The 14223-nt window shown below is 46.6% G+C and overlaps 1 protein-coding gene across 3 annotated transcripts in view; it reads right to left on the bottom strand.

Annotated features, from left to right (window-relative positions):
- Nucleotides 1–14223, bottom strand: part of MAF (MAF bZIP transcription factor) — a 358645-nt gene that overhangs the window by 115296 nt on the left and 229126 nt on the right. The window contains exon 1 of one of the 3 annotated variants that reach the window (XR_011482303.1): nucleotides 14009–14158. The exons of the other annotated variants lie outside the window; for them this stretch is intronic. The gene's annotated coding sequence lies outside the window, so the exon portion shown is untranslated. Of the gene's footprint in view, nucleotides 1–14008; nucleotides 14159–14223 lie in introns of those variants that run through there. 3 annotated transcript variants of the gene reach the window in all.

The following is a 14223-nucleotide window of genomic DNA, read 5'->3' as shown; positions in this document are numbered from 1 at the left end:
TGGATACCATGATGCTAGTTTTTTGAATGTTGAGTTTTAAGCCAACTTTTTCACTCATCTCTTTCACTTTCAGCAGGAGGCTCTTTAGTTCCTCTTCACTGGTGTCATCTGCGTAACTGAGGTTATGGATATTTCTCCCAGTAATCTTGATTCCAGCTTGTGCTTCATTCAGACTGGCATTTTGCATGATGTACTCTGCATATAAGTTAAATAAGCAGGGTGACAATATACAGCTTTGACATACTCCTTTCCCAATTTGGAACCAGTCCGTTGTTCCATGTCCGGTTTCTAACTGTCGCTTCTTGACCGGCATACAGGTTTCTCAGGAGGCAGGGAAGGTGGTCTGGTATTCCCACCTCTTTCAGAATTTCCACAGTTTATTGTGATCCACACAGTCAAAGGCTTTGGCATAATAAAAAAGCAGAAGTAGATGTTTTTCTGGAATTCTCTTGCTTTTCCTATAATCCAAAGGATGTTGGCAATTTCATCTCTGGTTCTTCTGCCTTTTCTAATACCAGAAGGAAAAAGCTTGATTTTGGTCCTGAGGTTCAGAATAACTTGCCTACGTCAATTCCTACTGAACACGGCAGCTGTGGGGTTTGAACCCAGGCGTCCTGGCTCTGTCGTGTCTGTCTCACCTGCTCTGTGCTGCAGGGGAAACCACTGAGGCTGTCCACTGGAAGATGATGGGATTTCTACATTTTAAAAGGCTTTTTAATTATCTAGGGTGAAACAGATCACCAGCCCAGGTTGGGTGCATGAGACAAGTGCTCGGGCCTGGTGCACTGGGAAGACCCAGAGGGATTGGGTGGAGAGGGAGGTGGGAGGGGCGACCGGGATGGGGAATACATGTAAATCCATGGCTAATTCATTTCAATGTATGACAAAAACCACTGCAATGATGTAAAGTAATTAGCCTCCAACTAATAAAAATAAATGGGGGAAAAAAAAGGCTTTTTAAACCCTGTTTTCTGGAGGGGATTGGAGTGGGAACTCTGCGGGCAGCAGATGGCCATTTGGGTGGCACCCCGAGGTAAAAAACTTAGAAAACCAGCCCCCCCACACGTCTCTTACAATGACACTCATTTTCTTATGACATTTATGATTGAGACTGTGTTTGATATTCTTCAAGCGCTTTTTACCCACTTGTGGATCGATTCCTCAGTGACAGGCTCTCTCTTGGAGGCAGAGGGGCCGAGGACGGCTGTATCCTGTACAGATAGAGCCCTGAGTTATTGTTTGACATGAGATAATGTGGTGAGGCATTGATGAGACAAGGCACAGAGTGAGCTTTCGGAAAAACTTGCTGCAGGTAAGGCGACTTTACCCAGGGTGGCCCTGGAGTGTGCCCAGCTGAGATGAAGAGTTCTCTCTCTTTCTACTCAAATGATATCCATTCACCTTCATCATCATCCAGTGGCTTAGCAAGCCGTGCATCATCACAGGGTCCGTGCCATGAGTCTTGACTGTTTTATCTGTTATGTTCTACAACAAGCCCACGAGGGGAATAATCTTAGAATCCCATCCAACCGAGGAGGCAATGAAAGCTCAGTCACAAGAATTCAAACACTCACAAGAACACTGAGCATCTCTAAGTCGCCTTCACAGGGCCCTCCCCTCTCCATCGAGGTTTTCACATCATGAAGTCTGTTATGTAACCAGACTGAGGGGCCAAGCTTCACTCTGCTGTTCCCCTAAGATCGGAGAATCTGAGCACACCGAAGACCCTCCCCGAGTTTGTTTCTTTCTTGGTGCAATGGGAATAAGAATGTCTAAGTCTGAGTTGTGAGGATTAAGTGAAATGGCAGACGTTACCAGATGCCCGTGTTCTTTCATCCCTGCAGCATTCAGCGGGCATGCATTAAGTGCATGCCTCTGGAGGTGATTAGCACCTGGCCCATGATAGATGCCTACAACATACTGCTTCCCCAAGCATTTCTCCTTTTTTTCCTCACTGATTTTTAGAGGCCACTGCCTGGCCAAGAGCATCTTCCTGATGCATGGCCTCCAGGGGTTGTTAAGTCAGAGGCTCCATTAAAAAAAAAAAAATCAGATTTGTCTTTTTTCTGGAACAGCTTCCAGACCAGGAAATGCAATTTGGGACATTTAGGGCAACTCTGCTTTTCAGGACCACTTGCTCGTGCTGAAGAGGAGAACAGAGAAATGGAGAATCTCAAGAGAAGAACAGGCAGATGGAGAATTTCAAGTCCTTGTGGGTTCTTGCAGTGCAGTGTAAATCAGGAATGTAGAGCCTTGTATGAGAACATGGTCTTTTTCTTTTTTGATCTCTTGCCAATTTCTTAATGAAATAGAAGGCAAGAGGGAGCGAATTCTCTGCAGAATCTAAAATCCCTCGAGCTGAGCCGGCACTTGTGTGAAGACAAAGCGTGGCGTGGGGGCTGGGGGGTGTTGTCACCGTGACTTGAAGGCTTTCCTTGGGCCAACATAACTCCATTAGGTTTTGGAAGTGGACCCAGGTAGCACAGGGGGTTGTGAAAGTCATACTCGCCGACCAGTGTGTAATTAAAATGGAACCCTTGGAGGAATCCCTCCTCTCTCAGCTGCGCCAGGCACCCTCCATCTGACCGAACGCCAGGAGACCGCTGCCTCCAGCTCTGCTCCTTTCTGCCAAACTGTGTAACTATCGGTTCTGCGTTGCCTGTATCCTAAGCGCTAAGGACACACAGCCGGTCCTCGGCATCCACGGGCTTCACATCTGTGGCTCTGACCAACCGCAGATAGAAAATATTCTGGGAACAAATTCCAGAACATTCCAAAAAGCAAAACTTGAATTTGCTGTAAGCTGGGTTTCCCTGGTGGCTCAGACGGTGAAGAAGAATCTGCCTGCAATGCAGGAGATACCTGTTCCATTCCTGGGTCAGGAAGATCCCCCGGAGAACAGAACGGTTACCCATTCCAGCATTCTCGCCTGGAGGATTCCACGGACAGAGGAGCCTGGCGGGCTACAGTTTGTGGGGTCGCAAAGAGTTGGCCAGGACTGAGCGACTAAGCAGCAGCAGGAGGCAACTACTCACATAGCATTTACATTGTACATACATAGAGGTCACATGGTATGCAGTATTAAAGGAATCCAGGGATGGTTTAAAATGTATCATATCCCAGCGATATGAGTGGGTTCCAGGCAAACGCGGAGCCACTGGATACAATGACCAGCATCTGTGGACACAGGCTCCCCCGGCGTCTCGGAACCAACCCCTGGTGAAACTGAGAGACGGCAGTGCCTGGTGCAGAATGAAGCACAGCCTTGGCGGCATCTGTCTCTAACTCTGCCCAATAACCACAGTGCTGAGACACCAAGAGGCGGCTTTGCAAGCGGTTTCTCTCCCTTTCACCCCAACCTGCCCCTTTCTGCTGTATTTTTTTTTAAACTCATGTTTCACTTCTACATTCTGCTTCTTGTTCTTCCTGGAGACCCCGACCAGGCAAAAAACATCAGGGCACATTAGGTTAAAGGAAACCTTATTTCCCCCTCTCTGCTGGAAAAGCCAGTGGTATCAGAGTTGACTGATGTTCTAAACCCAGTTCCTCATAAGATGGGGGCTGCAAGTGAGTCTGAGAAATGCGTGGAAATAGTCTGACTCTGGCCTGACCAAGCTTATCTTTAGAGAAGCGAGAGTTTGAATCAGTCCTGTGCTTCCAAAAGGAAAAAAAAAAACAACATATATATATATATATATATTTTCTTCCTATATATATATATATATATATATAGGAAGAAAATGCCACACAAATAAAATTTCACACCTTGGGTATCTGGTGAACAGTGCCATTCTTTCTGGGTCTACAGTGGAATTCATAAAGAAAAATTCGAGAAGTACATTACTGCAGTCTGAAATTTGCTTTCCAAAATCTCTAGTGTCTTAAAATTCCAAACCTATACAGCAACAACATGGAAGAATATATGACCCCCAAATATGATAGAAATGGTTCCTATCAGTGATGGAGCCTCTCTTCAAATGAATAACCCCTTCAACACTGCATCCCTCTGTTGTGATATGAACACAGATATTTGTTCAGTCTTTTTAAAAATTTTATGTGTATACACGCTCAGTCTCAGCCATGTTTGACTCTCTGCAACCCCATGGACTGTGGCCTGCCAGGCTCCTCTGTCCATGGGAATCTCCAGACAAGAATACTGGAGTGTGGCTGATTCATGTTGTGGTTTGACAGAAGACAACAAAATTCTGTAAAGCAAGTATCCTTCAACTAAAAAATAAATTTTAAAAAATTAAAAAAAAAAAAGAATACTGAAGTGGATTGCCATTCCCTTATCCAGGGAATCTTCCTGAACCAGGAATTGAACCCAAGTCTCCTGCATTGCAGGCCGTCTTTACTGTCTGAGCCACATTTATGAAAATAAAAGCAACTTTAGGAAACTGTACTATCTTACTGACCTATAATACGTAAGTAAAAACACTTCAAAACAAACTTGAAATTGTCCTTTCTCCACTGGATCATCTTTCCTGACTCCTTCTGATGTGGAAACATTGGTTAACATGGTTATTATCCATATAATATAAAGAACAAGTGCGCAAGTAAGATAGGTAGTAAGTCACCTGGAAAAATCGTAAAGACTGTAGATTAGGATATGGTCAAGAAATCAATCAACAAAAGTTTTCATCTTCCTAGTAAAGCTATCTCAATTAAAATACACTTGCATCATTTTCACTGATCAAATTAAGCAAATCTATTTTGTCATTGATTGACTCGAGGCAGGTAAAAGTATGGGTTATAAAGGCTATCACCCTGCTGTTGTATTCCAAGAGGGCAAAGGTCATCTATAAATGCAGCATGGCAATCCAATTTTATGGTTCAACCCCTTTTGTGACTGGATCATTCCAAGCATAATTGGACGCTAGCACGCATTTAATTTTTCAGAATAAAGTCCTCTAAGAAGTGGATCTGCTAAGGAAACTCAAGTTCCAGGGTCTTAAAATTACACAGACTTTCTCCCAAGATGCCAGGAAAGAACCTAACAACTCTGTATTTATAATGTGACAAGGGAATAAAAAAATTTTTTTTTCTTTTGTAAGAAATGGATCTCATAAACTCAGTGCACCTTTGAGCAGAGCTGGAGGAAAGGTGAGATCTGTCAGGGGGACAGCGCTGGTTGTGGGCAAGACTCGTGCTTTGGGTCAACTGGGCTCAGAGGAAGCCGAGAGACGGGGACTCGTTCACCCGCGGGGTGGGACGAAGCGCCCCTGGGACCTGAGCAGGCAGCGGGGAGGATGCCCTGTGAGTGATGCAGGGAGGAGACGCTCAGACGAAACAGCTCCCATTCACGCAGCAGCAGCAAGGAGGGAGACGCAGGGCCAGCTAATCAGAGCCTGGACCCAGATTCCTCCAGCTCCTCCATGCAGACACTCTCCTCCTCGGTGTGGAAGGAGAACGCGGGTCTCCAGGGAATGTGTTCATGGTCACGGAGTGAGTAAGCAGCTGGTTAAAGTTAATCCCAGCCAGGCCTGCCTGACTCTGCAAAGTTCCCTTCCCCTATGCAAAGCCACCTTTCTTATCTTGCAAAACATCGTAAACCCTTGGCTATGAAGGTCGATCCTGTGAGCAATGGACAAGGGCATGTAACCATGTAAAGTTGTAAAACAAGAACTAAAACTAATCCTCTGGGCTCACATGGGAAATTGCTTCAGATATTTCAAGAAATAAAGTTGGGTCGTTCGAGGAACGGAACACCTCAGTTTCCCATTTACTTGATACTCGGCAAATTGACCCATGATGAGATCAAGTCCCTTAACAAATAAAGAGCTAATGCAAGACTAATCCCATGCAAAAGATGAAAAATGTATCTGAATTTTTTCCCCTGGCCTGAAACACCAGAGCTCGGCTGTCGCTCCAGTAGGCCAATGTATATGTCAAGGAGACTTTCTCTGCTGGGGAAGGGGTGGTGGTGGATAAAGTGGCTTCCGTTGAAATTTAAATGTTAGCTGATTCCACTCAGGGCTCAATCGATCGTAGCTCTAGATGACCTGAAGGAAGGATCTGAATGGTCTCCTCTACCATTCATGGTTCTACTCTCCATTTACTAGCTCTGAAATGTAGTTTCCCTTCCTGATGCTGTGGACTCAGTTTCCTCATCTGTAAAATGGGACAATAAGCACACGTGCCCTGTAGGGATGCTGTGAGAACTGAGCCCATGGCAGACCCTCTGTGCATACCAGCTGCTTCCCCTGCACACTTCATGGAATTTTAGGTTGTTTTATTTTCTATTTTAAATGTGGACTGCTTTTAAAGTCTTTATTGAATTTGTTACTATTTTATGTTTTTTTTTTGTTTTTCTTTTTTCTTTTGGCTGTGAGGCATGTGGGATCTTAGCTTCCTGACCAAGGGTCAGACTCATACCCCCTGCACTGGGAAGGCAAAATCTTAACCACTGGACTGCCAGGAAAGTCCCCCTTCATGGATTATTTTAAAAACTTCGTGCTGCTTATGACTTTCATTACTTCATGTCTCTACTACTACTCACTGCTGCAAAGTAAGAATTCTAGACACGCCCTTTATTCCAGGTACCAGGGTATTTTCTGTTGTGGTGAGAAATGAGTGAGATCTCTCCCGCACCAAGAAAATGTAGACCTGTGGTTTCTCTGCCTTCCACACTCAGCTTCATGAACATCAAGTCATCAGGTGACTTTGTCCCTGATCAGTAGCAACCCAAGTTAATTTTTCATGACCCGAGCACCATTTTTCACATTTTGGATGAGCATCCTGTCGTTGCCTTCGCTTCCGGGTCTTCCTCCATCTTAGAATCTCCAAAGGTCTCCAGCTGGTACCATGGGTGGGTGTTCATTTCCTCCGAGCCTTCTGGACCCAGTGGCCATGAGTACCAAGAACTGTCCCTGCCATGTGCCATTGATCTTAAAGGAAATTCTGCTTTTCAACACTGCATGGATATGGAGTAGGGAGGGATCTTACTCTTCATTGTGCCTTAACACCCAGCACTAAGTCCTCAGACTTGAAGGAACGAACAGAGATTGGGATATGAGAGTTTCTTGCCACTGGAAAGAGTGTCTGGTTAACACTCCAGGGCTCTGCAGAGTAGAATGTTTCTGAGACGCCCACCACGCAGCCTGCTGTGAGTCAACGTCATCTCTGGCCGGGACCACGATGACAGTCTCCTGACTGTGCCCCTGTCTCTTCTCAGGGCATCCTGTCCTCTCTGCTCTACACAGAAGCCAGAAATATCCTTTCAATATCTAAGTCTCACCACGGCTCGCCATCTCTCCCAGAACAGAATCCAGATCGCCATGGCTCCAGCCCCGGGTGTCTGCCTGGCTTCCTTACTTCTGCCATCTCCCCACTCTTCACCTGATTTTCTCCGTTCCGGCCTCACCCACACTCCCTACCCCATCTGCCTGGAACCCTCCTCCTCAGGGACCCCCCTGGCTCCCCCCATCCCTCGTATAGCTCTTTATTCCAAACACATCCCCATCAGAGGCCTTCCCTGACACCCATCAATCGTGATCCCACCCTCCCACTTTCTAGCATTTACCCCACTTTATTTTTCTTAAAACGGTGTCACATTTTGACTTATGATAGATGAATATGTTAATTTGTTTACTGCCTGTCTTTTAAACATGAGGGCAGAAACTTCATTTTTCTCATTGTGATATTTCCAACACCATAAGGAATGCTTAGCACATGCTAGGTACTGAATAAATATTTATCAAATGAATGATTAGATAACAAGAAAAATAATAACTAAAATACCCTTGCTCCAATTCTGCTACTTATCAAATGTGTGTGGTTTACTTGGCACAGAACTGACCCCATTATGTATTCATTTGTCCATACCTGTCACCTCATTAAATATTTATGACAACTCTCAGATAAGACAATGAAGAATGACCACAATCATAATAACAACAGGTAATATTTATCAAGCAACTGCTTCATGCCAGACAGCAACTCTGGGAAGCTTGTACTGTTTTAAGTCCCATTTTACAGATGAGTAAACTGAGGTTACTGATGAAAACAGCAGCCCACACAATCAGGAAATCAGTGAAGTCAGGCTTCAAGGCAACTCGGCAGATGTCCAACGCCAACACAGTATACAGGTCAGGAAGCAACAGTTAGAACTGGACATGGAACAACACACTGGTTCCAAATAGGGAAAGGAGTACGTCATGGCTGTATATTGTTACTCTACTTATTTAACTTATATGCAGAGTATATCATGCAAAACGCTGGGCTGGATGAAGCACAAGCTGGAATCAAGATTGCCAGGAGAAATATCAATAACCTCAGATATGCAGATGATGACACCCTTATGGCAGAAAGTGAAGAAGAACTAAAGAGCCTCTTGATGAAGGTGAAAGAGGAGAGTGAAAAAAAGTTGGCTTAAAGCTCAACATTCAGAAAACTAAGATCATGGCATCTGGTCCCACCACTTTATGGTAAATAGATGGGGAAACAGTGCAAACAGTGACAGACTTTATTTTGGGGGGCTCCAAAATCACTGCAGATGGTGATTACAGCCATGAAATTAAAAGATGCTTGCTCCTTGGAAGAAAAGTTATGCCCAACCTAGATAGCATATTAAAAAGCAGAGACATTACTTTGGCAACAAAGGTCCATCTAGTCAAAACTATGGTTTTTCCAGTAGTCATGTATGGAAGTGAGTCATGTATGGATGAGTTTTCTTTCTACAAAGAAAGCTGAGTGCCTTGAAGAATTGATGCTCTTGAACTGTGGTGTTGGAAAAGAGAGTCTCTCTTCTTCACAGAGTCTCTTGGGCTGCAAGGAGATCCAACCAGTCCACCCTAAAGGAAATCAGTCCTGAATATTCATTGGAAGGACTGATACTGAAACTGAAACTCCAATACTTTGGCCACCTGATGCAAAGAACTGATTCATTGGAAAAGACCCTGATGCTGGGAAAGACTGAAGGCGGGAGAAGGGGATGACAGAGGATGAGATGGTTGGATGGCATCACCAACTTGATGGACATGAGTTTGAGTAAACTCCGGGAGTTGGTGATGGATAGGGAGGCCTGACGTGCTGCAGTCCATGGGGTTGCAAAGAGTTGGACACGACTGAGCGACTGAACTGAACTGAACTGAACTGAACCCCTCTTGGCTGGCTAGAGGGGAAACGCCTGGCCCGAGGTTAGAGCCAGGGTTCACATGCGGGTACTGCCGGTTTCCAAGTCCAAGGCGCTCTCTGCACTGCACCACCCAGAACCTTGCCTGCATACCACCCCCACCCCAGCAGGTGGCCTGACCCACAGCACGTGCTTCCCACTCTTGGGCAGGTGAGTCGGGGATGACCTGCAAAGCATCAGGGCGTGGATGGTGCTCCAGGGCCCTGGTCCGCGTGGTCCCTGTGGTTCCATGGAGTAGGGGAGCGTTCATGCATCACTTGGGGCACAGCATCAAGTCCCTCTGGGACCAGGCCTGTTTTTCTTTGCTGATGTGACCCCACGTGATCTCAGACCTCAGGAGCTATTTAATCCGAATGCGCCTGATGGCCTTATTTCTAACTCAGTGCCTACACTCCCTGCCCACTAGAAGGATCAGCAGACTAGCAAGGACTCGGTCAGTGGCAGGTCTATAAAAACAACAGAGGGCAAACCAAAAAGAGCATGCCAACAAGTGGAAATTACGCAGCAGATGCTGCCACCGGTCCTGAGATGGACAGGGTGCAACCAAGATGACCCAAGACCCCAGGAGGCACTGATGTCACTCTGACTTCCATGGGGCAAGTCAACGTGGAAGAAAATTTATCTCAACTTAATTTCCAATAAAGCTTTTAGAAATGGAAGTCTTTCTCCATGAGACACTAGAACCAGACAGTATGTGGTCTAAGACTGGATCCCAGTGTCTCTGAGAGCTGGTGACATCACCACAACCAGAATCCAGCCCGCTGTCTCCATCAGTGATCATGCCGTCCGTATGCTACATGCCTAATCCCCAGGAAACGAACACAGACGGGACTAATGCTGAACAGGACATTTCTCCCTGACACAGCAAAGGACCCAAGAGAAATCAGCGTGTGAGTGCCTGCCCTAAGACACGTGTGTGGATAGTTGCAGCAGCTTTATTCATAAGCAAGAGATCAGAAACCCCGCAAGTGCCCATCAGAACAGAACGCGCTGGGGAAGAGTCACGCAGTGAATGACTACAGAGCAAAGCAACGCAAGAGCTGCGGGTCGTGCCATGAGTGGGCGAAGAAGCCAGGCGCCGCAGCACCATGGGAGACAGAAGCGAAGGGACACGCACGCCAAACCAACTCCCTCTGCCTGTGAGCGGTTCCAGGACTCAGGGAGAGTCAGAACGGCGGTCATCACCAGGGGGCGGTGCCTGGGAAGGGGCAGCAGGCAATTCCAGGCCTGGCAGTGGTCAATATTTTCATCAAGGAGGTCGTCATCCGGGTGTGGACAGACAATTCATTGATCTCAGGATGGGCCACGTCATTTGAAAGATCTAGTGCAAATTGAAAATGCGGGTCTCTTGGGAGTACACTTTATGCGCTTTAGTTTAATAAAAAAGCAAAAACAGACACGTATAGAATCAGAAGGAAAGAAACCTTGATTTGGGAGGCTATTGGAGAAGGGACTGATTTTTTTTAAAAAAAGACCTCGCCCCAAATCTTTCCTTTATGTCTTTTCTGTTTGACTTGACAGGGTTCATTTCCTAGTGACCTGGCCAGGACAGCCTTCTGAAACTTGTTAGAAAGGCTTATTTGAAGAAGCGCTAAATCAAGTTGAAACGTACATGAGAAATTTATATTCGTATTTAACTCAGGTGGGCTTCAGAAGGAGTAGGGCGGCCAGGAAGGACAGGACCCTTTCCTGATGTGACCAAGATTCTTGCCCTGAGCACGTTGAGAGAGAGAGAGAGCTCCCAGAGTACAGACAGGGACATAGCCCGGCTTTTAGGGGTGCAGAGGAATGAATGATGGGCCCCCTCACACAGGGGCACCCGGGGACACAGCGGCAGAAGCTCCTAGGGCTTTGGAGGATCAGAGTCAAACTTCACACTCCTCCCCTATCAGTTATCCCACCACCGACTCCCGCCCTAGGTCACGAGTAGCTTAACCTTAGGGCACAGTGTAAGTCTCTATGTCTTGGTCATCTCATCCCAAAACCAGAACCACAGCAATGAAAACCATTCCTCGTCACGGAGCGGTATTACATCAATGCATTATATACATGACCTCATGTGAGCTTCACAACCAACTCACCAGAGGGTACTGAGAGGTCATCTGCACTTGGCAAATATGTGAACTGAGGCACAGGAAGGTTAAGGAGCAATGTCACACAGCCAGTGAAGAGCTGGGCGGAGGTTTAAACCTAGGTATCTTGGCTATAAAGAAAGCTGAGTCCTGAAGAATTGATGCCTTTGAACTGTGGTGTTGGAAAACTCTTGAGAGTCCCTTGGACTGCAAGGAGATCCGACCGGTCAATCCTAAAGGAAATCAGTACTGAATATTCATTTAAAGGACTGATGCTGAAGCTGAAGCTCCAATACTTTGGCCACCTGATGTGAAGAACTGACTCACTGGAAAAGACCCTGATGATGGCAAAGATTGAGGGCAGAAGGAGGAGGGGGTGACAGAGGATGAGATGGTTGGATGGCATCACCAGCTCGATGGAGATGAGTTTGAGCAACCTCTGGGTGCTGGTGATAGACAGGGAGGCCTATCATGCTGCAGTCCATGGGGTCTCAAAGAGTCGGACATGACTGAGTGACTGAACGGAGCTGAACTGATCTTGGCTGCAGAATATGTGTTCCTAACCACTCCACGTTCCTCTTTAGGGGATATATGGAGGGAAACAGTAAGTTTCCCATTTCCTAAGTAAAATGGTCTGCAATGTGGCTGGAACTCAAATTTAACAATGACCTATTTTCTTCCTTTTCTCTGAAGTTTGATGGTGCTGTGGCTTCATTTAACCACCCCAGCTCAGAATTTAATTAAGAAGGGACAGCCCAGAAAGGTTAAGTAATTAGCCCAAGGTCACACAGCCTGTGTATACTGAGGCTGAGAACATAATCAAGCGTTTCATATTTTACCCCAGGGAGATTCATGACTTTCTACTGGGGCCTACATGTCACTTAATTTCAAATTCCCTTTTCTTCTGTAATTTGGTGAGAACTTTTTTCTTTCTCAAGCTTGACGATCACGGCTGCTTCTAGAGCTGCAAATTAATGAATGTGGACCTAATCTTGGTTTGGATTTATTTACATCTTCCATAAATCATATTTATTGAGTGCCTGGGGTGTACAAGGCATTGGGAGCAGTCCCACACATTAAGGCAAGGAAGAAATAAACATTACAGACGCTTGGTGTATACTGCAGACTACTTAAATATCCAACAGCATCAAATAAATCATTGGACTGTTTAGAAATAGGCTCTGGCATGCTCCCTGCAAAGTGTCATACAAAACCCCCAAACTGTGCAACCTGGAAGGAGGGCTAGGTCTCCGCGTGGCACTGGGAACATTTGTTAACGTGAGTGAGTGGGTCAGAGGGCCTGGAGTCGGCTGTGTTTTGGAGTTTGGGGATACTGTGGCCTCTGTTTCAGTCTCCCTACTCAGATGGACATCTTCTTCAAACCAGTAATAAAAAAAAAAACAGAGTCATAAAGCATGGGCAGCTTACAATCTGCAATTTAGTTGACCCAATGCAGAAACAAGCTGTGTACCATATCTTTAAAGGTGTTGAGAACACGGCTGTTGGAAATGAAGCTGGAGAGCTACAGGTGCCCACACACAGGTGCACATACATACAAACACAAGGGCCACCCCGCCTCCTGCCCAGCAAACCCTTCTACGCAGACACAAAGCTGCTTCCTATGGCTCAGAGTATGGCCAGCTCCCATTACGAGTTCAAATCAAATGGATGTGCTTCAGACAAACCTCCTGTAGGTGAGAGGTTATTCAACAGGGATTATTTTCGAGCCTCACAGAACAATCTCATAGAAAACAAAGACAGGAGCACAGTCTTTGTACTCTAGGAATTGTCGAGGTTTAGAAGCGAAGCAAGGAAGAAGCAAAAGAAAGAAGGAGAGAAAAAATGAAGGAGGGTGGAGGGGAGAGGAGCAGGAGAGGTAGGAAAGAGGAAGAGAGGATGGGGAGATAGAGATGTATCACCTCTATGGATGTGAATCTTGACTTGCCTGCTGCCAACCACATGCACCTGGGTCACTTGCCTCCATCTGCGTCTTGAGCACTCTATTTTAGAAAAGGAAAAATCCTAATGATTTCTCACAGGGGTGGCATGGACTGGACGCTCAGAGTGGCTAAGCTGTCCATCCAGACCCACACTCTCCCTTCCACAATACGGAGCAACCGCCAGGAAAACACATGCTCACCCCCTCTCTTCCAGCCAGGTATGGCCCCGGGACAAAAGGATGTGGGTGGACGTATTCTGGGTTACGCCCAGGTCAAGATGCTCCAGCTGAGCATGTCTGCTCCATGCCCTCCTCCCCTCCTACTTGCTGGGGGTGGATGCCACTGAGGCCCCGGTGTATGATGGAGGCATGAGACAGGAGGAGCCAGAGTCGCTGAGTCACTGTGTGGGAGACAGCCACTCTCCACTGGGGACCCTGGACGGACTCCTCCAGGAGGGGGAGACCCCGTGCGAGCCACTGAGACTGCAGAGCTTATTTGTCATGGCAGCTGACACTCTCCTGATGCAAACGGCAGGCATGCGTAACATTATAACAAATAGCACGCACTTAAAAGGCACCAGATGAGGGGGAAATGCAGTTCACCTGCTTTTAGCACTTTCTTTTTAAGGAAAAGGGGCAAAATCCAATTTTTAGAAGACTGTTTTTCCACCAGTGTCTTTGGAAGAACCTCTTCCATTGAGCAGCCCCTAACAAGATTACCTCTTTGAGGTGTTGGGGGGAATAAAGCCAAGGCCAGGTTTCTCTCTTCCCCATCCCCCCCGACCTCCTTCAAAGCATCCTGTCAAGTTCTAACTGCCATCGTTTAGCAAGTTCTCCCATTTAAAAAAGTTACCATCGACTCACCGTCCCGGTGAAGCTGTCAGTTGCTCAGGAGTGGAACACGGCCAACTGATTAGTTTTGATGGACTGCGGTGTGGAAATGCAGTCTCTGTCGGTGAAGTGCCTGTTCATCCAATTAACCAAATTACTACGGGGAGCTCTGGCCGAGGGCAACGCCAGTGGACGGCTGCTGGGGAGGTCGGGGATGGGACCGAGTCAAATGCCTGCCCCTCCTCCCC

Source organism: Odocoileus virginianus, chromosome 20, assembly GCF_023699985.2.
Source record: "Odocoileus virginianus isolate 20LAN1187 ecotype Illinois chromosome 20, Ovbor_1.2, whole genome shotgun sequence".
Classification (NCBI taxonomy): Eukaryota; Metazoa; Chordata; class Mammalia; order Artiodactyla; family Cervidae; genus Odocoileus; species Odocoileus virginianus.
Note: the sequence above shows the minus strand (reverse complement) of the source record. Positions and strands in the feature narration are given on the sequence as shown.